Genomic DNA, 27,378 nt, shown 5'->3' on the forward strand with positions numbered 1-27,378 from the left:
TTGAAGGATTATTAAAGGAGGATTTAACAAAAGCTCTCGGATGGGCAATGTTGGAAAAATTATGTTATTCATTAGTAGAGGGAAAGGACCCTAGAAATGAAAGTCAAATAGAATTGAGGAATAAAGGAAAAGGGAAGATGAGAAAGGAGGGGAGAAGGAAGCAATTTAATGCAATTAGGAGATATGCTACAAAGAAAGCTAAGTATAAATTCTATCAACAATTATTTGATAAGGATAGAAGAAGATTGACTCGCATTATAATGGGAGAGCCAGATAAGGCTAAGTGTGCTATCCCTATGAAAGAAATTGAGGAATACTATGTGAATATTTTGGGAACAATTGGACATGGTAATATGATAGGGTGGCCATCATCCACAGAGAATGCGGATAATGATATATTAATGAGTCCGATCTCTGTGGATGAGATTAGAATAGCTTTAAGAGAAATAAGAAAAGATAGTGCTCCTGGCCCAGATAAAGTAAAAGTGAGCAATTTGTGGGATATTTTTAATTTAGACTCCTTAATACTTACAAAAATTTTTAATATATGGTTTCTAAATAGACAGGTACCAGATGAATTTAAGAAAAATAGAACGATTTTAATACCAAAGACACAAGATGAGGAGGAAATGAAGAAGTTAACATCTTGGAGACCATTGACAATTGGGTCAGTTTGGATTAGAATCTATACCAAAATATTAGCAAAAAGACTGGTGGAAACAGTTAAGATATGTAGTAGACAAAAAGGGTTTATATCCGCCCCTGGGTGTGAGGAAAATATTGCTATATTAGATAATTTGATTAAAGGGGCTAAACGAAATGGGAATGAAATTGCAATAGTGTTCGTAGATCTGGCTAAAGCATTTGATTCTGTGGGACACGGACATATAATAGCCGGGTTGAGAAGATTTGGTATAGATGAACATTTTATAGATATTATTAGGGACCTTTATGATAATTGCACAACTAGGGTATGGGTGGGTGATGAAGCTACTGAGTCTATTTTAATTAGGAGGGGGGTCAAGCAGGGTGACCCGTTGTCCCCAATTTTGTTTAATATTGCTATGGATCCCCTTTTAACTAGATTAGAAGTAGAAGGAAGTGGTTTTTATGTTAAGGGTAATGGTGTCACGTCATTGGCTTTTGCCGATGATGTGGCAATTTTAAGTAGCTCATATAAAGGAATGATTAAAAATTTGGGTATCTTAGAGGAGTTTTGTAAAAATACTAATCTCTCTGTTAATGTGAAGAAAACGAAAGGCTTTCATATTTTAACTAAACATAAAACCTATGTAGTTAATCCTAAGGATAATTGGCAGATAGGGTCAGAGGAGATTGAATATGTTCAACCAGGGGATTTTGAAAAATATTTAGGGGCTAGAATAGATCCCTGGATAGGTGTAGGGGGACCGGTACTTAAAGAAAAATTGAAAGATTGGAGTGAGAATTTAATTAAGGCCCCATTAAAACCGGCCCCAAAAATATTAATTTTACAGACATATATCTTACCGAAGCTATTTTATAATCTTCTTTTAATAGAACCCCCTTTTAATCTTTTAGACGATCTTGATGTGTTAGTTAGAAAAATAGTTAAAGAGATTTTACATTTACCTCAGTGTACCACAGATGGGATATTTTATTCTAGAGGTAGGGATGGTGGTTTAGCTCTCACTAAGTTTAGTGTGCAAATCCCAAATATGTTAATTCGTAAATGGAGGAGACATATTGTCTCGAGAGATGATTGGATGGACCTATCTTATCTATATGCAAGAGAAAATCTTGTGGATAAAATATTGTCATTTAGTGCAGTAACATCTCATCCCAAGAAATGGAGGGAAGAGGAATTTTTAAGATGGTCGGAACTGAGATGTCAGGGAATAGGGATAAAATATTTTAAAAATGATTTAATTAGTAATTCGATTTTTAGAAACTCTAGTAAAGTTAAATCGTCAGCGTATATCGCAGCATTGCAGCTTAGGGCAAATATTTATCCTACTAGGGAGACATTAGCAAGAGGAAGAGGAGGTGTGAATGCTCTTTGTAGATGGTGCGGTAAAGTGCGGGAGACTGTTCCCCATATCTCAGGACAATGTTATAAGACTAAGAATGCTAGGATAAAAAGGCATAATAGAGTAGTGTCTGCAGTTGTAGATAAGGTTGGTAAATTAGGGTGGAAGGCAATGATAGAGCCCCATTTGAGAAATAGTAAGGGTGAGTTAAGAAAGCCGGATATTATATTTATAAAAGGAGATACAGCAGTGGTGGTTGATGTTACAGTGCGATGGGAGGATAATGCCGGAAGTTTGGAACAAGCCCACAGTGAGAAGGTGGCTTATTATCTTGAGTTAGAGGAAGAAATTAAAAACTTAACGGGAGGTAAAAATATTCACTTCTTTGGTTTTGTGCTTGGGGCGCGTGGCAAGTGGAGTGAAGGTAATAATGATTTGTTACAATTATTGGGAATGGACAGAAGTAAAAATTTTAAGGAGAGTATATGTAGACTTGTTTTATATTCCACTATTGGTATGATGGCTATATTCAGTGACAGGTAAAGATCCCGGAGTTTCCATTCCGTGTATCTTGCCAAAACTAAATTTTAGCTATTTTGGTTTCCATGCTCTAAATTTTCAAATTTTTAATATTGTTTTGAACATTAACTTATTTAGTGTTATTTAATATCTGTCCTTCAATAGAATGGTTATATAATAAATACTTATTAATGGATGAAATTCCAATTTAAATTATTAGTTTTGTTTTGTTTTTTTAACTACTGGATGTGGATGCGGACTGGCCGCGTATAATAACCAGGAAAGGGCAGGTAGTCACGCCTGTACATAAATAGGGGGTGGAGTCCTGGGGGGCAGTTAGGGGCAGGGGTCCCAGGAGGGGGCAGTCAGGGGACAAGGAACGGGGAGGGTTGGGGGTTCTGAGGGGGGCAGGAAGTGGGAGGGGCAGGGGCGGGGCTCCTCCCGTCCTCTTTTTTGCTTGCTGAAATATGGTAACCCTAGGCAAGCAGGCAGGGTAGGCTGCTGCTCTGGGCAGGGGAAGGGGGAGGAGCAGAGCCAGGGAGAGAGGCAGGGGCTGATTTGGGGTGTCCCTCTCCCCCGGCTGGTGTACCAGTCTCTGCTGAGCTGGGGGGATGGGGGGGGGGAAGGGGAACAGGGGGACACCAGCTATCTGTGCACCAGCCTCAGGATTGGTTGCTTCCGGCTGCTGCCTGAACTTAGAGAGACAGCATGCTGACACACTCAGTCTCCCACAAGGCACACACTTCCCCGTCTCTCTCTCTCTCTCTCTCTCTCTCTCTCTCACACACACACACACACACACACCACAAACATATTAACACAAGAAGCCAGCAAAAGTATGCGTGTTCAGCTGTGTCAGTCTGGTCACATTACTGAGTGCTACTTTAAAAAGTGATTTAAAATGTACACCAACACACATTACTGTGGCTCAGGGCTTGTCTACACTGGCAAGTTTTTTCGATTAAACTAATGTCACCAAGGGGGGAGGGGGAGGGAACGCGACAAAAGCAAAGTCGCCAAAGTGTGTCTACATTTGCTCCCTCTGTTGACAGATCCTGTCCACATTCGGGGCACCGTTGTCGATAGCGAGAGCAATGGACTGCGAGTATGTATCCCACAGTGCCTGGCAACACCATCCGTCGCTAGGTGTTGTGGGAATGCGGAAACGCGGCGCATCCTGGGATGTGCAAAATGTACCGTCATGCACCGCTTTGTGTCCCACCCCTCCAAAGGTTTCTGGCTTCCTTTTGCGCCGTTTTCCCAACTATCATTCTTTTGTAGTGCGCACCAGGATCTGCAGTGAGAGAGGATGGATCCCGCACTTCTCTCCTATGTGCTGTTAGCTGTCATGAGGACATCGCACATGGCAGCACAGTTACTCGCAGAATTACTTGCAAAGTTTGCAGAGGATGAACCGCAGGCACCCGAGTGTGATATGGACGGCAGCAATTTATCAATGTTTTGTGCATTCACAAAGCAGCTGCATATGGTACACCGTTGCTTTTGGCCTAGGGAAACAAGCACTGATTGGTGGGATTGCATTGTCATGCAGGCGTGGGATGACAACCAGTGGGTACAGAACTTTAGAATGCATAAAGCAACCTTCATGGAGTTATGTGATGAGCTGTCCCCTGACCTGCGGTGCAAGGACACCAGATTGAGAGCTGCCCTTTCAGTAAAGAAGCATGTTGCAATCGCTGTGTGGAAGCTGGCAAATCCAGACTGCTACCAGTCAGTTGCAAATCATTTCGGAGTAGGAAAGTCCACTGTTGGGGCTGTATTACTCCAAGTGTGTAGGGCAATAAATCGCATCCTGTTGCATAGGACCATGACTCTGGGAAATGTGCATGAAATAGTAGATGGCTTTGCAGAGATGGGTTTCCCTAACTGTGGCGGGGCAATTGATGGCACACACATTCCAATTTTAGCACCAGACCACCTTGCCTCTGAATACATCAATAGGAAGGGATACTTCACAATGTTGCAGGCGCTTGTGGATCACCGGAGGCATTTCACGGACGTCAATCCAGGCCATCTTCAGGAACAGTGGCCTGTACAGAAAGCTGCAGGCGGGGACTTTCTTTCCAGACCACAAGTTCACAGTGGGGGATGTGGAAATGCCCACAGTCAGGGGCGGCTCCAGGCACTAGCGCTCCAAGCGCGTGAGGGCGGCAGTCAGGCTGCCTTCAGCGGCATGCCTGCAGGAAGTCTGCCGGTCCCGCAGTTTCGGCGGCAATTGGGCGGCAGGTACTCCAAAGGCGCGGGACCAGCAGACCTCCCGCAGGCATGCCGCCGAAGGCTGCCTGACTGCCATGCTTGGGGCGGCAAAATACATAGAGCCGCCCCTGCCCATAGTAATCCTGGGAGACCCGGCTTACCCCTTACAGCCCTGGCTCATGAAACCTTACACAGGGAACCCGGACAGCAGCAAGAAGCATTTTAATAACAGGCTGAGCAGGTGCCACATGGTAGTCGAATGTGCCTTTGCCCATTTGAAAGCTCGCTGGAGGTGTTTAAATGGCAGGCTAGACCTTACCGAGGATAATATTCCCGTGGTCATAGCCACGTGCTGCACTTTACATAATCTGTGTGAATCTAAGGGTGAAATGTTTGCTCAGGTGTGGAGCACTGAGGCAGAGCGCTTGGCTGCACAGTTTGAACAGCCAGATGCTAGGGCTGTCAGAGGAGCCCAGAGGGCTGCTATTAACATCAGAGAGGCTTTGAGGAACCACTTTGACAATGAGGGGCAGTAACACGTCTGCTTTGGAGTTGCTTCCCTGGTGCATCCATGCACAATTTTGGGGCCCAAGATCCGTGCAACACAATGCTTTAGAAGCCTGTTCCCAAGAATGAAGTGATTGCTATACACTTTTGTAGAACACAGAATAAAAGGGCTGTACCATTAAATACCTTAGCTTTAATTATTGTTAAAAGGGGGTAAAACCTCACAACTGTGTATAGCTCCAGCTATCACTGTGCAAGCTGTGAAAGGGGGTGGAGTGATGGGGAAACTCAGAAGTGCTGTGAAGTGAAAAGGAATGTGTGGGCATAGAGGGAGGTGGGGTTGGCAAAGAATTGTGCATCTGCATGTGTTGCAGTGGAGGTTGACCATGGAGCTGCTCGGTCTGCAGCTGAATCAAAGACTTGAACATCTTTGTCTGATTCTCCATAACTTTTATCATCCGCTCTGTCGCTTGCCTAGCAAAAGCAGCATTCTCTTTTCTGTCCTGCCTTTCGGCTTCCCAGCACTCTTTCCGTTCCCTGGTGTGTCTCTCATCGCGTTGCAGCACCTCCCGGAACATGTCTTCTTTGCTGTGCCTAGGGTTTTTTCTTATCTGCCGAAGCCGGTCCGCGGGGTGCGTGGTGTGTTCTTCAAGGTCTGTGCTGAACAGAAGAGGGATTGTTACATTCCAGCAAATGATTGAAACATTTTAGTAAAAAGGGCCTTTTGCTAGTAGAAATCACTTTCTCTCTGAGACTCTAGGCAGGCACACAGCTCCGCGAGCACCCCAATCATGGGGAGTGTCAGGAGTGGGGAGAAGGCAGTTGTGCATACGGACAAAAAGGTCACGGCTTGCAGGGCAGCTTTGCAGGGAACTCATTCTAAAATTATCCCCTACTTTTTCACAGGTAGCCAGCCTGCTGGCTGACATCTCGCTGCTACGGGTGACCAGAGAAACCAGGGCACAACTGCGGAATGTTTGCGGCTTTCACCCCAGTCTATATGCAGCTCAGCTATGTGCCGCTTTGGTCCCAGCTCCAGTGATTGCTAAATGGTATGGTATAGTTTCCTACAATGGGGAAACTAACAAGACTGCAATCCCTTGGACTCTGTGGCAGAGGATTAACAAATACCTCTTTGAAACTTTCCAGAGCCTCTCTCTGGAGGATTCCCTGCAGGTCTCGATGTCCATCGACACCCTGCTTGGCCATGCAGACTAGCTACACAGGGCAATGTCCAGCTCACAGAAAACATTACCTGCCTCCCACTTTTCGATTCCCTACACAAGCCACAACCACTTACCTGGTGCCTCATCTGCTTCCTGCTCCCCATTGAGCACTTCTGGAGTGGATAAAAGTTCCTGGCTGCCTGCCCCACCGGGAGACCCCGCTCGGAGCTCCACATCCTCTTCTAGCTCGAATTCTTCATCCAGAATTTCAGCCTGAGGGCTACCCCCTCTTTCAGCTGCATGTGAAGTATCCACGGGGCTATCGGAAGTGGGGTCACCGCCAAGGATAGCATTCAGCTCCTTATAGAAGCAGCAGGTCTTAGGTGCACCACCGGAGCGATGGCAGTGGTCTCCAAAGTGGGGTGCGCAAGAGGATCCTTGGGGGTGCGTGGCAGGAGGAGCGCCTTTTTTTTTTTTTTTTTGCTTTGGCAGTTCGGGCGTGAGTCCGAGCGGCCTTTTTTTTTGCTTCTGGGCAGGAGCTTCTGTGCGGCAGGGGGTGCGTGCTCAAAAATTTTTTACTGATGGGGTGTGCGATCAAAAAAGTTTTGAGACCACTGCCTTATGGTACGCCTGCTTGAGCTCCTTTATATTTGCTCTGCACTGCTGCATGTCTCGATCATAGCCCTTTTTGCACAAGCCTCTAGAAATTTGTCCATATGTGTCCCAATTCCTATGGGTCACTCGCAGCTGCATCTGAACAGATTCCTCTCCCCATATACTGATCAGATCCAACAACTCAGCGGTGGTCCAAGCGGGAGCGCGTTTGGTGTGATAGCCAGCCATGCTCACCTGGGAAGCTCCTCTGGGAAGCCCCTCTGGGAAGCCAGCAAGCAGGAAATGAGATTTAAAATTTCCAGGCCTTGCAAGGGGGACGGGCGGGTTGGCTGCAGGGTAGCGGAGTTCAAACCGCTGACCAGAGCGGCAGCATAGGAATTGTGGGATACTTTCTGGAGGCCAATAAAATAAAATAAAAACTATGGCGTCTACACTGCATGTTTGTCAACAATAAAGGGAGGGAAAAAGACAACAGTCTCTTGCAGGGATGGAAGTTTTTTGTCCCCAAAACTAAGCGTTTTTCCCCCCGAAAAAAGTCACATTGCAGTGTAAAAACAACAAGGAGTCCGGTGGCACCTTAAAGACTAACAGATTTGTTTGGGCATAAGCTTTCATGGGTAAAAACCCGTCACTTCTTCAGATGCAGTGAGGTTTTTTACCCACAAAAGCTTGTGCCCAAATAAATCTGTTAGTCTTTAAGGTGCCACCGGACTCCTTGTTTTTGTGGATACAGACTAACACGGCTACCTCCTGATACATTGCAGTGTGTATGTTATCGCTGTTTTGTCACCAAAAGCCAGTTTTTGGCGACAAAACTTGCCAGTGTAGACAAGCCCTCAGTGTTAATATGCTCCTTCAAGACATCCCCCAGCCGAATAGCCCCCTGTTGGGCTCCTCTTATAGCCTTGTGTTCATAACGCACAGCACAATGCTGAACAGCAGTGCAGGATCCATGTTACCAGGGCAGTTGAAAAGCGGCTGGCAATCTAACAGAATGTCTATGGAACGATCGGATTGAGAAACCATCTCGTGACACTGTACCTGCCCCCATGAGGCATTTCAAACCCTTCCCAAAGCTCACTGCAGCCAGTTGCACTCTGGGATAGCTACCCACAGTGCACTGCTCTCTGTGTCAATGCAAGAGCTGCTAGTGTGGATGCACTCTACCGACACAAGGAGCATAGTGTGGACATGCAACAGTGGTTTAATTACAGCAGTGGCTGTATGTTGGCATAACTTGCGTCGACAAAACTGTAGTGTAGACAAGGCCTAAGCAAACAAATAACACACGACTTGCAATAAAATTATAAGAGTTATCAACAATATAATGGTCCCAATTCTCCACTTCTTTGCATCTTGAGCAGTTATTTATACCTGTTGAAAGTAAGTATATTGAAGAATATTAACTTTGTCTTGATCACCACAGTAATTCCGGGCAATCCTGTTTATGCATTTCTGCTACCGTCCAGTGGACAGCAAGTTAATAAGAAAACCTCCTCCAAGGCATGCTTGCTACACATGGAATGGATTGCTATTGAGAACCTGAGGTGGGCAAAAAAAGGAAGCAAACTGCCAGCGTGTTAGCAGTGCTATTCCCACAGGTAAGTGGCTTTGGGCAGACCTGACTCTTGTGAACAAAGCAGACCACACAGGTCACTTAAGCAGTGAAGTGCACTGCAGGACAGTGGTGAAAAGACTCTTTGTACAGTAAGTGATACTGTGTGATCGATTCCTGTCCACAACAGCACTACACCAGCGGAGTTAAGAACTTTACTCAAAGCAAGTCTAATCCGAAACAGAGATGTGGTCACCTGTGCACCACTGGGAGCATGTCTATGGAACTGTTCAAGGCATGCTAAGCGGTCCAAATGGTAGTTCGCATACCAAACTTCTAAGTGTAACCAAAAGTACAAAATTATGTTACTAAAGAGATTGCTTGATTCACCAAGAAACTGGACTACCTATAAATATGTACTCTAAGTGTCTCCTGCTAAGTTTTACACTGCTATTATAAGTTGTTATTCCAGTCTCTTATTAAATATGAATCTCCCCCACTGCTATAGATTTGCATATGGTAAGAATTATCAAAGCTTGTGAACACAGATGTCATATAAAATCTGTTTTATATTCTCAACACCACCACCAAGCGGGAGACCTATTCGGTTACAAAAATTAGAAGCCTGTTAGGTTCCCTACTCCATCTTTCTTCCAGTATGGAATTACTGGTGCTTTGTCCAGTCTTGTTATTAGTGTTGTGGGTAATGCAATTCCCTCTGACATTCTTGAGAAATTATTCCACAGCCTTATAGAGCTGATATCAGGAAATTTTGCCTGATAGGCAACCTAAATTTCTCTCTTAGCATCCATGGAACACCTTTTATTTGCTATTCTTTTTCATCACTAGGTCTCTGCCAACATTACAGTTTCACAGGTTTCTCCCTTCTGCCGAATGTGTTTCAGACTATTTTCCCTAGACATATTAGTGTACCTCTTTTCTAAACTGAATCGTGTTTTGTTATTTCCTACTCAATTGTTATTTCCTTTATAGCACACCTAACAAGTCCTGCATATTGTAAACCCAGAAGCTTGGTACTACATCTGCTAAAGTAAAGACTATACTCTAAACAGTCACCCTGCTTCTAAAAAAGGCTTCCCCATGCTCAGTGAATTCAAAATCATGCTCTACAATATTGAAAAAATCTATTGCTCGATCTCTCGTATCTATCTTCTTCCTGCAATTGAACTTGACACAAGAAGAATCTCCAAACTCATCCATGAATGAAGTTATTATCCCTGATTTCATAAAATCTTCCCTCACTCACACTATTTGTTTCATCCTTGGAATGTTCCAGGATAATTAATGATTTCCTTTACTGTTATTGTTATATCCTTCGTACTGGTATCTGGAAGGTAGCATATCATTCTGACTGACTGCAAAACACCACATGGAGATATTGAGACGTACATTCACTTACATCCTCTTTATAGCTACATTTTTTCATTGGAAGGATTAGATTTCCAATAGGCTTGGAAGGATTAGATTTTTATCAGTAAATGTTGGTAAACATTAACGTAGACACACACAAATCAAGGAAAAATATTTGCTTATTTGACAATAAGCAAAATTTACAGACAGGCAAAGTAAAAAAGATGCTGCTTGAGAACTTATTAGAATTTGATTTAAGGATATTTACTTAGTAAACTGTCATTATCATATGTCAAAATATGTGTTTTAATTATTATAAAACTAACTTTTTGATTCTCAATGGCTACTGCCATTAAATAATTGTCTGACCCCCTTATAATTTCCTGCAACTGTGAACATTTAAATTGATAACAAAATGCTTAAAACACATAATTTTGTGCAACTGTGAAAATTTAAATAGATAAAAATTTAAGAATGCATAAAAATAAACATTGATATCTGTTGAAATTATTTAAAAAAATAAAAATTGAATTCTGCCAAGCTAAATATAAATGAGGCTCCTTAGGAGCAAAGAACAACCAAAACTAAGTGGCATGTAATAATATGCACTGTTCCTTGAAGTTAACTCTTGGAAGTCCCTTTTATATTACAGATTTAATTGCATGACATTTGCTCCATTGGCCTGAATACACAGTTTCACTAGACATGAATATTTACTTCAAATATATTTTATATTAAAAGAATTGAAAGAGCAATTTCACAGCAATTCCCAGAGACTTAATGACAGTTGTTGAGTATACTAAACATTCAGGCATGACCAGAGGACTAAGCTATTTGTTAACAAACTTCTATTGTATCACAAGCTTAAAATCCAAAATTAGCATTTGTAAATCATGCCGGGAAATCCTATATTCACATTAACAGAGGTTAACATTACTGGCTCAAACAACAAAGAAGTGCAAATTGCCTCAAACTCATGCCCACCCCTTGTCAGATATTTTCACAGATTAATTACTACCTGGGTGACAATCTAGAAAGCCAAGTCAGACTTTCCAGAAACCTATACAAACCACATTTATAACCTCTGTGGATAAAATCATTTGTATGTCGGAGGTAACATCATACCCATCACTGGACAAAAAGTTTAGAAAGTTGCAGAAATATAGCTCATCTACGTTACTTGTTTATTTCATCAGCAGTGCAGCATTACACACTCACAACTTTATGTTACAAAAATATGGAGTTGTACTGTAATAACTAAAAAAATATTTAAGTTACTATTATGTCAGTGACATAAGAGATAATAGAAGGAACTACAGCAAAGCAGAACATGGTTGGTAGGAAGAAGAAAGAATAGTAAGAAGTTACAGGCCAGATCCTCTGAGATGTTGAGTGCCTCCTGAGGACTGCAAAGCAGCCACAGCTCCAAATGACTTCAGAGGAATTTGAGGGAGGTCAGGACTCCTTAAAAGGTGCTCATCCCTTCACAAGACCAGGCATTATGACAGTAAATAAGTTCTCTCATAAGCCATGTTCCCCCCAAATCATTTAATTTGAAATCAAAATATATTGCAGGAAATATGCAACTCTACATGTACATTTAATAGTTTTATCATTAAATTACTTCTCCAACCAATAAACCTTCATGAAAACTAGCCAGCTAATCACTAATGAGAAGAGTAGATAAGGACAATTTATTCAAACAAACCTACAAAACTAAAATACATGTGCCAGCTTTTACCCTGCCTGCTTGTTGTATTCGTTCCTATACCCTTCCTTTTTCTCTCTCTCCCACCCCCCTTTGGGATAAGGACTGTGCATGTCTTTATATTTGTACAGTGCCCGGTACCTGCTGACTGCTACTGCAATATAAAAATAATTCAAAATAAGAAAAATAGAAGGAAATCTGAACATACAGTACATGGCAAAATAAGACTCTTTTCCTTACAATAACTCTTCTTTCAACATGCCTCTCAAGAAAATGCTGCGATACAATAATATTACATGTAAAATATATCCACAAGATATAAAATGTAGTGTTTAGGATAAATGTTATACTTTAAGAGTAGTTTATATTTCCTAAATTTCATAAAGAAACTGCATAAAACCAGTTTTTGAAACCTAACCATCAGCAATGAACGAACACACTTGGTATGCTGGTGTTATATACTACATTATCTGGATAATACTCTCTTGTAATATTTTAGTTTTCACTTTTATGGCTGAGACACTACTTTAAGCACAAATGAATTTTGTAAGTGTCACTGAACTGTGGAGAGGAAAGGGATTAAACTGTATGCATCTGCAAGAAATAAGTTTTGAGATAATCATTCCACCACTTCTTTTCTTTGTTCTCGGCATGCCAGAGGCAAGCATAACTACTGCAAAGCAACTGCAGTCACTAGCATATGTAGAGAGGCTACAATGCTGTGGTCTGGCTTTACCTTGATGTTGCACGTTCACACAGCTATCGCAAATCAGTTGTTGCAAACAAAGGGTCCAATGTGGCAAGTAACAGGAGCTACAATAAGTTAATTACAAGAGTTCTTATGGGTTGGAGTGGACCAACTGGCCAGGAGGTTTTCTTAGATAGCTTAAACCTTCAACATACTGTTCAGAGGGTAGGAAGTCACCAAACTGCTGACCCAACTCTGTGGCTCCAACCCAGTAGCTGGGAAACTCAACTAATGAAAGATGCCTGCCAAGAGAAAGATCCAGGAGGGTCATAAATGAAGCATGTTCAGAACCCCCCTAGCTAACTTCCAACCAACCTCAGAGTTCATCAGGGATTTCTATCTATACTGAACAATCAGGTAGTTTTCCCACAAAGAGTGGAGTTTGCTTTCCTCATCTACATTATGGTGTGATTTTCAAAAGCACTCAGCACTGGCCTACCTCTACTCTCAATGGCAGAATGTTACCATTGACTGCAGTGGGAACAGAATTAAGCCAACCCTGTTAGTGCTTTTGAAAGTCCCAGCTCCAATGTTTAGCAGTTTATTCTGTGTCACAGTAAACAATGAGGCCAAAGCTTGTGGCAATGTAGGTGAAGTAAGTGCTGTCTCACCAGCCCCAGAAGTGAGCCTTACCCATTGTGGTTGGGGGTTTAATGCAGGCTTCTCCAATAGGGTTGCCCAGTCTTGTGAGGGGAAGTTCTAAGGGGAGAGAACATACAGTAGGCACTAAGAAACTCGAGCAGGGAACTGGCTACTAGTAGCCGAATCTCAGACTGCCAAACCCCCATGATCAGGCCTGTCCAAACAGCTAGCTTTATCATCCTCATCAATAAAAGGCTGCAGCCAACTTTATCTACAAGTCAATGTGTGTCTTTTCTCAAAAGACGAAGTCCTGTGATAAGAGCTAATCTAAGAAACCTGAAGAATGTAAACTATTTTTTCTTGGTAAGAAAAAACACACACACGCACAAAGCTAGAAGGATTACTGTTGACCTCACCCTCTCCGCCTGATTTATCCTGGGTTATGGCCTGCTCCAGTGCCCACTGAAGTCAACATGCCTTGGATCAGGTCCATAGTTTTTAAAAGGATGTCATCCTAAAAGGAGGACAAGCACCCTTCAGATTTGTACAGGAATGCTGGTGTCTCCCAAACTCAGTAAACTAGAAACTAAGGCAAATATTGTAGATATTCATCTTAATAAATACCTGGGGCTTCATCCTCACCGCCAACATGAAGTCAGCAAAACAACTTCAGTTTTATTTTGTGAATAATGTTAAAATAAGGGAATTGGAAGGAAAGCCCGGGAGAGTCCCCACTTCCACGATACTGAGAAAGCATTTATTCAGTGGCCTCAGCAGGGCACAGTTTAGCAGCAGATCCTCTTAGTTCCATTTGGCTCTGGGGACCTTTGCAGAGTTTGTGAATGTGGCTAGATAGGATACACTTTATGATACGTAAGTTCTCAAACAGAATCCTTTCTCTGGCAGCATGAACAGGCAGCATTGTTCATGTTACCTTAATCTGTAAGAATCCCTATCCCTTCTCTTTTGCAGAATCAGTACACTCCACAGTTTGGACAGATACAGGAACTTTGACAAATCTTTGCAAATATTAGCCAAGTCCTTTATTCTGAAGCACTGAACAGATCTCTTGGTAAGTCTTCATATAAGTGTCTAACACATTATACTCCTGATTTACTGGTATTATAAGCAGTTATGTACTATTGACCCAATCTGTCTGCAGAAACAGCTGCAACTCCTATTGATTTAAAAAGGATATTTGTGCCCTCAGATAAAGGGATGGATTTGGCACTTCCTGTTTTCCTTTTGAGTACACCAATACAGTTTTCAAATATTTCTTATTCTTGTACTTTTTTAAAAAGTTACAATATGCACAGAAAAAATTATTCTTAATAATGTAACAAATTAGAAGTGAGGAGACGTAGTAATTAAACTGTTTCTGTTCACTTTCACATCTGACATAGATGCAGAATTTTAAAAAGTCTGTAGTTGTATTAAAATTTCAGAGATAATTCAGCAGAGTAAGAAGTGTTCTCTATTGCTATAACTATTGAATTATTTTTCTGAAAAACCCACACTCACTACATTACACCATGGTCTGCTCCTTACATTCAGAGAATGGCTCACATGTTTCTAACATTTAGAATGTTTCTCACATTTACCACTGTCACCTAGATGTAAACAATTATCCCAATCCTCTTTTTCAAGAGAGAATTCAGGAATATTATGCATATGTTAAATACATTAGTAGTTTACAATAAGTTTTACAGAATGTTTTTTTTAAATGAACAAATTACACCAAATAGGTAACATGATTTCAGTGACAGGTGCCAATGGTAATTGCCCCATGGTACTTTAAATAGAACCTAACTGCCAGCTCTTCTCCCCTCTCTGCTAATCCTCATCACAGCCCAGTGTGCCCTCCATAATACATAAAACATAATACAATATTATCTTACATCATCGTTATGTTTATTTGAGGACCACAAATGGAAGTCCCAAAATAGGCTTTCCTTTCCAGCATTGGTGTAGCTATATTAAGTCCTCTCATTACAGGAGATTCATTATTTTTTTTAACTAAAAACCATCATCACACAGAAACACAGCAATTGTCATACTGTGTCAAACCAGCCGTCCCCCTAGGTATCCTGTCTATGACAGTGGTTTATATACTATGCGCTTCAGAAGATGGTACAGGAAATCTCACAGTGGACAATTATGGAATAACCCCTAAGGGAAGTTTCTTCCTACACCATGTCAGAGAGTGGTTGACATACAGTATATATAAAATCCTTTTATAAAAAAAAAAAAAATCCTACTTGGCCTCAATGATATCGTGTGGCATTGAGTTCCGATGATTAATTGTGCATTGTGTTAAAAAAACCCTACTTTTCATCAGTTTTAAATTTCTTCCTTTTTACATTCATTGGCTGTACCCCTAGTCATGCATTATAAGAAAGGGTAAATAAGAGAACCTGGTTTACCTTCTCTATTCTACTTATTATTTTATATCCATATCATGTCCCCTCTTATTCGTTTTCCCCCTAAAACAGTCCCAATGTTTTCAACTGATCTTCATATGGAAGTCTCTTAATTACTTCCCTTTCTAATTCTGCTATACCTTTTTTGAGATAGAGTGACCAGTATTCTGAGTAGAACGTGGCCACTGATTTAAATATGTTAAATTCTATCCTAGTCTTTATACATCCCTAGTATTTTATTTCCTTTTCTGTTCACTGCAACACATTAAGTAGATGTAGAAAGTTCACTGAACCCATCAAAACCCAAGTCTCTTATTCTTAGTGGATATAATAAATTTAAAACCCAGTAACATGTATGAGCAGTTCAACTATTCCTTCCAACATGTATAACCTTGCCTTTAACAGATGAAATTCAATGTTGATATCGTGCTGCCCTTTCATCTGGCTTTGTTAGGTCCTCTCGGTCTTCTCTAGTCTTGACGAACCCAAATAATTTTGCATCACCAGCAAATTTTGGCACCTTGCTGTTCAGCCTCTTTATTAGATCACTAACAACATTAAACAACAGTTCTCCAGAGTTCTTTTTCGCTCTGAGTCTAATTCAATTAGACTAATTTTATTACTACTACAAAAACCTAACTAATGGTGGGCCCCAATCCTGGTACCCCCTAGGCACTAGAGTAATAAACATAATAAATAATAATAGAAATATACATGTTGGTTTATTTTTCACAAAAATTGTAAGAGAAGAAAGCAGTCTGGGCAGTCTGTTAACTTTTCAAAGTTTGGGTTTTACTCCTCACATTAGCAGAGCACCAGGAAAGTCCCTTAAAGAATGTCAAATTGGGATTAAATTACTCAAGGTTTCTGTTAATTCTCGAATACCAAAGGTTTGACATTTCAAATACCATGCTGACTCCCTTAAGAGGAATGTCTTTCATATGGATCTGTTTTAAGATTACTATTTCATTAAATTCCTAACTATCAAACAAAGTATTTTTCAATAGCTGCTTGAAAATAACCACAATTCTTTACCAGGCTAGCAGTAGTAGGAAAAACAGTGGAGGAGGAACACTTGAGCCAGAGGAACTTTAAAATTCTTGTCCTTAAGCAATCTCTCAGTTACTTTAAGCAGTGGTTAGAGATGCATGTGGTCTTGAACAGGAGGAGATGCCACAATACAAAGCCCAAGCATAGGAAAGAAACTTATAAATGTAGATGCAATCTACAAAGTCCAGAAGGGTCAATCCCCATGAAGGGGTTGGAAGGCAAACCACTGTGCACATACAGTTATGTCACACTAATCTTACCATGATCTAATGTTGCTAATTCACTAGAGTAGATCTAATTTCATTACAATATCATCATGTCATTGTCATTGCAAGTAAAGACAACTATAATAACCAGGATCCTGCAGTCCTTCCTCTCACAAAACTCCCCTTGAACTCAATGAGAATGATTTTTAAAATGACCAATGTTATAGTATATTATCAAGTTCAAACCCAACATATCAGATAAAGTCAATGGAGACTGTATTATGATTTCAAAAGAAAAATGTGCCATTTGCACTATCTTAAAGGAAATGTATCAATAAAACTATTTTAAGACATAACACTGTAAAGCCCAAGGAAATTCCGAGTCATAGTTCCATGTTGTCCTTTACTACTCACTGGAATCACTTATCAGAAGGTCCAGCACCCTATGACAATATAGTTTCACTGCGAAGCAAATATTTATTTTGCCATATGGATGAAACATACAAAGAAGAGAGAAAATATACACACAAACTGAATGCATACTGCCTATTTGCTCTTCTGGCTAAAACACAGGCTTGGTAATCAGGAGATCTTGATTCCCATGTTCATTTCAGAAATCTGTAAAATTAGAAGAGTATTGCCCCATTGCCGAAAATACCAGTGACTCATGACTAAATAAAATGGGACAGAACTATTCAAGTGCAGTAGCTCTAGGGTAATAGTAGTAGCTCACCAATGGAGTGACTAAACGAGGTGAATAGGCATTTGTTTATCTATTCTAGGTTGATTTCAATGTATGTTTCCATTTTTCTTCCAGTCCTTTTCTATTTCCATCTCTTCAGTTTAAACCAGGGGTTCTCAAACTGGGGGTCGGGACCCCTCAGGGGGTCACAAGGTTCTTACATGGGGGGTCACGAGCTGTCAGTCTCCACCCGAAGCCCCGCTTTGCCTCCAGCCTTTATAATGGTATTAAATATATAAAAAGTGTTTTTAATTTATAAGCGGGTGGCACTCAGAGGCTTGCTATGTGAAACGGGTCACCAGTACAAAAATTTGAGAGCCACTGGTTTAAACAAACATTTTGATATATTATTTATTGTAATTATTTTCTTTAAGCTTTTTATTAATTATTTTAATCTCTAAATTGTTTTCCTTGGTTTTTTAAGAGGTGGAAAAACAATTGAAAACTTTTCACAAAAAAGTTTAAATTTCAGGGGTTTTTTTCATTTCAAAGTGTTTGAAATGGAGCGATTTTTGATCTTTTTAAATTTCACAGAATTTGTTTTCACCACAAAACTTTACAATTCTTTTTGCTTATCAAACACTCAATTTATAATAAATTATAACAAACATAATCAAGAGATTTTTTTTTTTTTAAAAAGAGGTGGAAATAGAACAGAAACCATACAAAAAAGAGGTGAACGCATTTGAAGACCTTCTAGTGTAGTTAAATACAATTTTCAATAAAGGAAAAAATTATATAAATTTCCTTAACAACTTTGATAAAAAAAATTGTAAAACAAACAAAAAGTCCATGAATAATATTGTCTGTGAAGAGGCCATTTTTTGATTACAGATCTTTTGATTTGAAAAACTTCCATATGCTTTAATGATTTCTTCTTGTGGTTTTATTATTTTTGTTCTTGTTTTCTGTGTTTTTCCCACCATTAGTGTTAGTAATTATTATTAAATCTGAAGTGGTCCCCATTGCACTAGGCAATTGTTTTAAAAAAAACAGAGAGAGAGAGAGAGAAGATAATCCTTGCCCCAAAGAACAATCTAAAAAAAAAAAAAAAGACTATCAATAGCCAGACAGAAAATAACCAAACAATAGGTATGCAACACCTCAGAAATACAAACTTGCTACACTCCCGCCCACAACCCTATCTCCCAGTATTTAGTTTCCCAGAACCAAACCCACCCTTCCTCCCCTCTGTGCACATGCCAACCACCAGCCCTAAGTGCCCTCCTTTCAGCCTGCCCACCTCATAAAACAGCTGCAGGCTCAGGCTGGGAAAACACACTCACAATCTGGCTCAAAGCGTGTGAAGGACTGCTTCTGGGTAGTCTCTACACTCACTCTTTACTCTTTCCCTGGGCTTTCCCTCACCTGAATCACCCCACACTCACTCTCTCCCAGCTCTTCCATCCACTTTTGTTAAATCAGCCAGACCGATGCACATTTGCTATTATCCTTCACCTTCCCTGGGTCACCATCCCTCCCAAATTCTTTCCTCCCTCCTATTCCACAACATCTGCAACCACAATCTCTTCAGTCCTTCCCACCTAAGGTGACCAGATGTCCCGATATCAGGGCTTTGTCTTAAATAGGCAACTATACCACCCATCCCCGCCGTAAAAAAAAAAAAAAAAGTGACCCAATTTTTCACAGTTGCTATCTGGCCAACCTATTCTCACCTGTCTTCTGGAGTGCCCTCTTCTCACTGTTTTCCTTCATTTGGGGCCAGGAGTCTTCCTCCTCAGAACATCCACTTGGGAGTCCACACTCCTGGAGTTCCAGAACTTTCCTCATTTTCCAGAGGTCTCTGGGCAGGCCACAAGATGTTTCAAGGGGTTGGGAAACCATTGGTAAAAAATCACTTGTGGCATAACTCAATGCTGTTCTGGGGGGGGGGGGGGGGGGGGGGGGGGTGTGAGAGGGATTCGTCTCAAACTTCCCTGCGGTTCTGCTGCATCCTATAGCTAATGGAGTACAGAGATGAGGAGTGTTGGCACATTGGTCTCCTTAACAGGCTTCAATTAGTTGGTTCAGTAGGAGCAAAGCAGGAGAATAGCCTAGTTGGGAGGGGAAAGAAATAGCTGCAGGAGGGAATCCATCTGGGAGGAGAGGGTGATCACCCTGGGTTCTAACTTCTAGGGGTGCCAAATCAGCATATGGGGGGGACCTCCTTCAACCTTTTTCTTTTTTGGGCTCAGTTACTTGGTGGGAATAAGGGGGCAAAAACACTTTTTATTTAGGATGGCAAGACACCTATGGCTGGCCCTTGGAACTGGCTTCATTTCTGCTGCCCCACCCTGTTCCATGGGGGGGAAAAAAAATTAGACATGAGCGTAGGACTAAGAGGTCAGGGCACAATCCTGTGCTCTAGAATTAACTTTGGGCGTCTCTTCCTGGCTCTGCCACACACTAGGATGTAACCTTGGGCAATTCACTTAATATCTGTACCTCGGTTTCCCAATCTATAAACTAAGGACAATAATATTTGCCTACCTCATGAGGCTCTGTGACACTTAACTCAACAGTATTTGTAAAATGCTTTGAGATCCCTAAATAGAAAGTATTATAAAAATAAAAATAAAAATTATTTATTAAAATATCTTACAAAAGAGTCTTTTAGAACTTAATGGAGATTAAATCAATAGGGTTCTATGGAAATTACTCTGAACCACCTGTGTAATAAAGAATTATCTTAAATATCCCACAGATTTTAATACAAAACTACATGCTTTTCTATAAAATTCCCTGAAAGTCTACAGATGGTCAATGGTTTTCTCACCGGAGAAATGGTCTTTAGAGCTTGTTTCAAAAACAACAAAAAACTGCCTTTATGAAACTTTCTGTTGACATCAATGTTTTTAGGCACAAGAGGATTAAATCAAGATTGTTATAGTGTAGGGATACTATAGCAATCTCTATTTTGGTAATTGTGCTTGATAAGTACACACAATCATACTATTTACATCCTAATTTTTATGGCAAAAACTTATGTACATACTTAATATTTACACACACAAGTAGTCCCAGTGGCTTCATTGCATCAAGTTAAGCACATGGGTAAGTCTTTGAAGAACTGGGACCTATAATTAAAATACTGAGTATGAAAGCCTAATGAAAAACTTTCTAAGACATATTAAATAACTGCATTCTTACAAGAGTTATTTATATCAACAACTTAACTACAACCTTGGCAAGTCAGTTCTGTTGTACCCATGAAGGAGCCTGATTTATTAATTTTTTTAAGTGTGCCTTTCATGCTACAGCGTCAAATAATACACTTGTGCTTTAGCACTATGTAATCAATTCCAGACCCAAAGTAAGGACAAATAAGATGAAAAATATCTGTGGTCCTTTGACTACACTGGTATCAGACAGTTTTCAAAAGCACCTCTGACCCTTCTTCGGGATGAAACTTTCTCCATGGTTGGTTTAGCCATTTTTTAGAAGTTTGAGCAAATTTGAGTAAAATCAAACAAACAAACAAAAAAAACCCTAATTCATGGAAGACTGTTCCATATTTAAGCAACAACAACTGAGGCACAAGGCATCTGCAGGCATTTAATGACCAGCTGAGAAGTACATGAAGAGCCATTAACAACAGTGGCTAATTAATCCTCAAGGAACACCATTGTATTATAATAGCTGTAACAACTGGGATGCAAACATTTGAAAGTCACAGATTTTAAATGTTCTCTTTTTCAGACACATTGTATGTACGAAGCAGCACTAAGGGCTCCATCCTGCCATCTTCATCCATGCGGGCCCTGATCCTGAGGTCAGAACTGCACAGACAGACCTCTTGTAATTGTACAAAGCCATCGGACCTTTACATGGGCACAAGGGTTTTCCCATACAGATGTGATGGCAGGCTTGTGGACCCAGGAGTTATCCCATGGATTTAAAGGACTATCATTTGAATAAGGGCTTTGGGACTGGGCCCCAAATCAGCAGTTTGCATGGCTCAGAAACTTCTATATCATGCCCACTGGGTTTGGATTTAGGCCCCAACCCTGCAAGAAACTCTGCTCAGGCAAACGCCCTGTGTCTGTGCAGAGACCCACTGAAATCAAGGGAGGTCCATCTTCATAGTCATTTACAGATCACTGCCCAAATCCCATTCTATGCCTATATAAAAACTACATTAACCTCTTATATTTTAAACCAATGACCAACGTTAGATATGAGCAACAGCCTTCCTAAAAGGGCAATAGCAAACCCTGGAGTCTGTATGTCATTATGATGTTTGATACAGGCAATTTCAAATAAATGGTCAGAAGAGACCAGACAACGGTGATAACCTCCAGCAAGTGTCTCCTAAAAATGTAGTTGTCTTCTTCAATCTCTCCCACCCGCACAAGGTGGGCAGGTGGCTTCAAGAGCTCCTGCTTAAGGGAGCCATTTTATAGACTGAAGTCACAAGCACTAAAGAATTCAGCATACAGTAAGTGTATTAGTTTTCACACATTTTAATAGCAAATGTCTATGCGGAAACAGAGTAAAAACAATTCAATCAACTGTGAATACTGCCCTGGATTTCGGCCATATACCACAATCTCTGAGTGATCATTCACTGTTATTGCCCAATTTACCAGTAACTATTTGTTTCTATAAAGTTAAAGTTACAAGCCACTATAGATAGAGAGGTGCTTATCCTGAAACTGCCTTTGCAACCAAAACTACAGAGTTTACTGTAATACCCACACATGCAGACACAAAATACCTACTGTATGCCCCCAAATGGATTTTAATAGGGGAGGTTACTTTTGAATCTTTTAAGATTCATGGACTTTGGCACATTAGAAATGAGAAGAGATGTCACGATGCTCACATAGTCTTGTAATATTGTAATTTCTGCCCAACCTGTTATAGCATTTGCTGTAGAGGAATGGCCAGTGTAGACTTGACTTGTAACTAACAAAGAACAAGGTAAATCCATCCGGTGGGATGAGGTAGGGGAGAGGAGGATCCTGGAAGTTAAACAGAGTCATGCTGCAGTGTAAATAAGAAAGCAGCTCAGCAGAAAGCTTAGCTTGTCCCCATCTGTTTACAAATATATATTTATATTGATTCTATAAAGCATATATTGTTTAGGCATTTGCTTCAGTATATTTCTGGATTAGGACTTTTATAATTATATTTACATAAAGTGACCGTGTTTTATTATAATTCACAGATTAGCATTCATTTGTAGCAGCATAATCACGTTTAGTTGGGATAAATGTGCATTATATACACATACAGTAATGTGTCCATAATTGTGTTACAACGGATGATAAATTATAATGGATGGGAACGCACACATACGCCATAAATTATGTCAAGACTGTTTTGAAAAAGTCACTACCGCTCGGGCGCTGCGATCAGCGGTACAAGCAACTACAAGGTCTAAATTAAAACAAGCCGGACAAACTTCAGCAAACTCTGCTGCTGCTGCTTACCTGCGTTTACATGTCGAGGCCGCTTCTCCTCTTGGGCAGGGGCAATGGGAATGGGCTCGGTAGCTCTGGCTTCGTTCAAAATCCCCCAGGAGGGTTTCCCAGTGGAGAAGGAGGTTTCCGTCTTGACCAGGAGAGAGATCCCAACTGGTGAGGAGGGGACAAAGTAGGAACCGGCGCTGCTGGGAAGACCTGATTGCTGCCCAACCGGGGCGAGAGGAAATCAGGGTGGTGCCTGATTTGGGGGCTCCCGGAGGAGAAGGAGGGAAACTAAACCACCGCCCCCACCCAATAATCTTGTCCCCGCTGCGGCGGGGAAAGTTTGAAGGAGTTTGGGGAGGCGGAGGCAGGACGCTGCGGCCGGCAGGGGAGTTTGCAGGCGGGGAAGGGAGCCGTGGGCTCCCGCTGCAGCCCGCGGGGGTGCGGGAAGGAGAGAGGGAGGGGATTGTTGTCCCGAGAGAGCGAATGGGGCCGGAGGCGGCGGCTGCAGAGCGAGTGCGTGTCGGAGTCGCTGCGGAGCGTGGGGCTGGAGCGCGGAGTCACAGCCCTGGAATCCCAGGAATGCGGAGCGGCCGCTGCTACTGCGGGGCCTGGAGACGTCGGGGACTTGACATGGGCTTTGTTGTTGTTGTTTTGTTTTCTTTGCAAAAGAGGAGGAACGAACCCCGGCCGCGGGAGGAAGAGGAGGGGCGGGCTCCTGCCAATCCCGCCTGCTGCAACTCTGCCAAGGTCGGGACAGAGCCGCGGGACGGGTTTTTCGCTGATTTCCCCTCGGAGCCCCCCTGTCTGCGCTAGTCCCGCCGCGCCCCTTTGCAACCCAGTTCCTCCTCCCGAGTTCTTCCAGCCCGTGTAGACAGGCCCAAAGAGAGGGGGCAGGGAGCGAGGGGCACCCGGGGGCTGGGAGAACAGGGAGAGTCTGAATCCGCAGGGAAGGGAAGGGTTTGGTTTGGGGGGTGGGGAGCGGGAATGTTTGAGGGGGAGGAAAGGGCTGAGTCAGTCCTAGGGTGTGTGTTCGGTCTGCGGGGGCTGAGGCAGCCCGGGGGAGTCTTTTAGAGGCCAGCTTCTCTGCCCCGCCTCCCCGTTTCAGCCCCACTTCCTCTGCTCTGCCCCCCACCCTGCCATTCCATCTCCTCCCTGCCCTTCAGGCTGTCTGGTCTAGCCCTCCTCCAATGCCACCCCTCATCCTCTTCAGCCCCTTTCCCTGTATTACACAATGGGCCCCCTTTGAGCCCTTGCGCGCTTCCCTGCTTCAGCCCCTGCTCCCCGTTCTGTCCCCCATCCTGTCTCTTTGTCACACTTGTGTTAGGACCCACACTTGTCCAGTGGCAGGGCGCTGGGGAATCCAGCTGCTGCCAGTTCTCCCAACTCGTTGCCAACTATTTGCTCGGATCCTCCAGGGGGAGCAGATGGAACGCACCCTGGCTACCTGCAATGCTGGCACCACTGTAATTGGAGGAGAAACAGCAGAAGAAACCCTGCAGCCCCCCAGATGTGCGATGGGGTATCACAGATGGGAATGTCATGCCAGAAGCATAACAATTGGTGACTGAGGAAGGGCCTGTCTGGTGGCTGCACTAAGGTTGGCTGAGGAGCATGGTTGGGTCACAATGTAAAGCCAGGCTGCAGCTTCTGCCAAGATGATGAATCAGTTATGAATGAACTGGTGTTAAGAATATGTAGACCCTACAAACAATTCCCCAGATATTTATAGAGTTTTACACGTGTTGGGCATTTAAATAATATATCATTAAAATAAATTCACAAAATTTTTACTCTTAAAAAGAGCCCTTGTTTGCCTAAAAATCAACACTGAAAATCAGGAGGAAATTACCTAAACCCAGATTTTGAACCCTTATATTAAACCACTTTTAGCTCTTAAATTCACCTTTCTATGCTTGATTTCAGGCCATGGGAGATTGTTTAGGAGGGTAGTTTGAGTAAAATCTATTTATCCATTTTTGAGTTAGCAGAGCAGGGGAGAATCAAATGGAGGGTAGGAGCAACCCTAGAATAGGGCACAGAATTCCTCTTGGTGTCAGTTAGAGACGTGCACAGAATATGCTCATAAAACTGTAAAATTCCCTACACAGGAGTTAGAGAGCCTAATAGCAGTCATTTCTAAAAAATGGGTGAAAATTGGAGGTTTGTTTGTTTGTTTTACACTTATGTAACACATTTTCATATTCGTACATACTTTTCTCCTCATTGAAGGGCCTGGTCCTGCAATACTCATTCAGTACATGAGTAGTCAGTGGGCATTACTCACATCAGTAAAGGTAATAGGATCAAGCCCTTAAAAGAGAGAGAAATAGCACAGTTCCTCAATTTAGATACATAATTGTGCTTAAGTACTGTATGTGGAGTCACAAGTCTGTGCCTTACCCCTGGCATTGTAAAATGTAATTACACTTTGCAGAGAAAGTCCTATTTATCTGAAACGCTCTAACAAAGGTGCCGTGAGGCTTAGTGAAGTAAGTAAATAGTATCCACATCTTACAGATGGTTATGCTGAGAAGTGACACTGACAGTAAACTCCCATCTTTTCATGTATTTATACCTGCTCCTGTATTTTCCACTCCATGCATCTGATGAAGTGGGTTCTAGCCCACGATAGTCTCTAAGGTGCCACAAGAAATCCTCATTGTTTTTGACGGTGAATTGTTGCATTCAAAGGTTTTTCTTGCTCCAGGTCACACACACAGACAGATATGGAGCTGTGAATAGCACCCAACTGCAGAACTACAAAGACACATTCAGTCACAGCATAGCAGTAGGTAGCATACTATGAGCAGAATAGCTGCAGCTGGTAGCAAAGCAGGAGAACACAGTGGAGTTTAGAGCTTCCTTACTCCAGATCTGTAAGATTCTTTTTTATATTTCCCACCTCACAAGTAGAAAAACACAGAGGATGGGGTGGGAAAGTGGGCATGAAACTCCTGAAGTTTCTGCTGGATTCTCTCCACAACTTTGAGGTCCTATCAAGCAGGCAGAAGACTTCGCTTCTAAACACTGTGGAGGCTGGCATTCATAGGCGTATCTTAATGCCTCACCACAGGGTGTTAGCCACCTCTGTGGTTTTGTTGGGCCCCAGGTACTGCTCCTGGCCCCTTTTTCCTCCTATAGACCTCACTGCACCTGTACAGAGCTCTTCCTTTCAAGGAGTTTTAAGTGCAAGCATATGGTAATGTTGCAAGCAGCACTAACACAGTGACAGATACTGGCTCAAATATCTGCTAGTTTTGAATGGGAACTGAATCCCAGCTCCTGCCTCTCCTGTCCCAGCACAGTCTCTGAAATATTGAAGAGTCCAAGAGGAGATAAAAATATGCCCCAAAATACAGCAGCTTACAGAGCTGACCCTTTTCCAAAGCTCTGCCTGTGATGGCAAGCTGTAGCACAAAGAGAAAACCCACCCAAATAAGTAAAAGCTGCTGAACCAAGGAGTGGTGAAAAGCATTGCCTACTGTGTGACTTAATACAAATATTAATACCTGTATTTGGCTCCTAGATACTATGGAGAGAGGTGCTTTAAGAAATACACAATTTGTTAATATAGACAAGCTTCTGAGCAGAGGTATGTCACTTTGGTACCACTCTCACCTTCAGCATGTGTAGGACCCATTGTATTCTTGTTGCCATTCCTTTGTTCTCCAAAACAGAGTGGAAAGGAGCATACAGCCCTGCGGATTAAGAAAACATGTTACCAGCTTCCTAGAGACCATGTTTAAATATAACTCTTGCTAGAAAGGTGTTACCATAATTTAAAATATTATTAAAGATGGGACTTAGTGGTTTTATATGGCGGTTTATGGATTTTATCTCTCTAATATCCCATCTGCCCTGGAAAAAGTGTTTTTTGTTTGGGGATCCTTTTGCAGCAGAGTAGTCCTAACAAAGTTAATATACAGTTTGGATTTGCAGAGCAGACAGGACTGAATCATGTTTTAAGTCTGTTCCTAAACCATGCTAAAGTCTGGCACTAAGCAGAGCTGTAACATGGCTCAAAAAGATAGTGAAAACATAATCCAGTACCATCCATAATGAACGAATAGTGTGTCAACTATATCAGAGGATTATTGTTTTTTATCTGGGTCCCTGCACAGTAAAATGTACAGTGTCTATGGGACTTGGATATAGTTTACAATGAGATTTGAAATAGTTCTAGCGCCTAGTAACACCTGTGTTTAAACACTTCCAAAATCTTTATCCTGGGCTAAAGCAATTTTTAAAATCTTGTTATAACACGGAAAATGTTCAGTCCTTGTTTGTTGGCAAAACCATGTCATAACCTGTTTTCAACAAAACTCCCTTTAAACTGTGCTTAAGCAACATCTGGCGGTTTGCTCTGAGAACAGTAGATGAGGTTTAATTAGCTTTACAGCCATCTACATTACAGTCAAATCAAAAGACACAGTTGCAACACAGTTCCAATGTGTAGTGTAAATATGACCTTAACTGTGTTCCCTAACTATTCTAAAACCTGGGACATGTGCTGGGTATCCTGACTTGGCTGTAATTGTCATGAAGACAA

General features: G+C 41.8%; 1 protein-coding gene across 1 annotated transcript in view; it reads right to left on the minus strand.

Moving 5' to 3' along the window:
- The window catches only part of PTPN14 (protein tyrosine phosphatase non-receptor type 14), a 186,439-nt gene extending 163,155 nt beyond the window's left edge, over positions 1-23,284 (minus strand). Inside the window, exon 1 of the mRNA XM_029912843.1 lies at positions 22,851-23,284. The gene's annotated coding sequence lies outside the window, so the exon portion shown is untranslated. The remainder of the gene's footprint in view (positions 1-22,850) is intronic.
- Positions 23,285-27,378: the final 4,094 nt, after the last annotated feature.

This window comes from Terrapene carolina, unplaced genomic scaffold (assembly GCF_002925995.2).
Source record: "Terrapene carolina triunguis isolate 2854851 unplaced genomic scaffold, T_m_triunguis-2.0 Scaffold262, whole genome shotgun sequence".
Taxonomy (NCBI): Eukaryota; Metazoa; Chordata; order Testudines; family Emydidae; genus Terrapene; species Terrapene triunguis.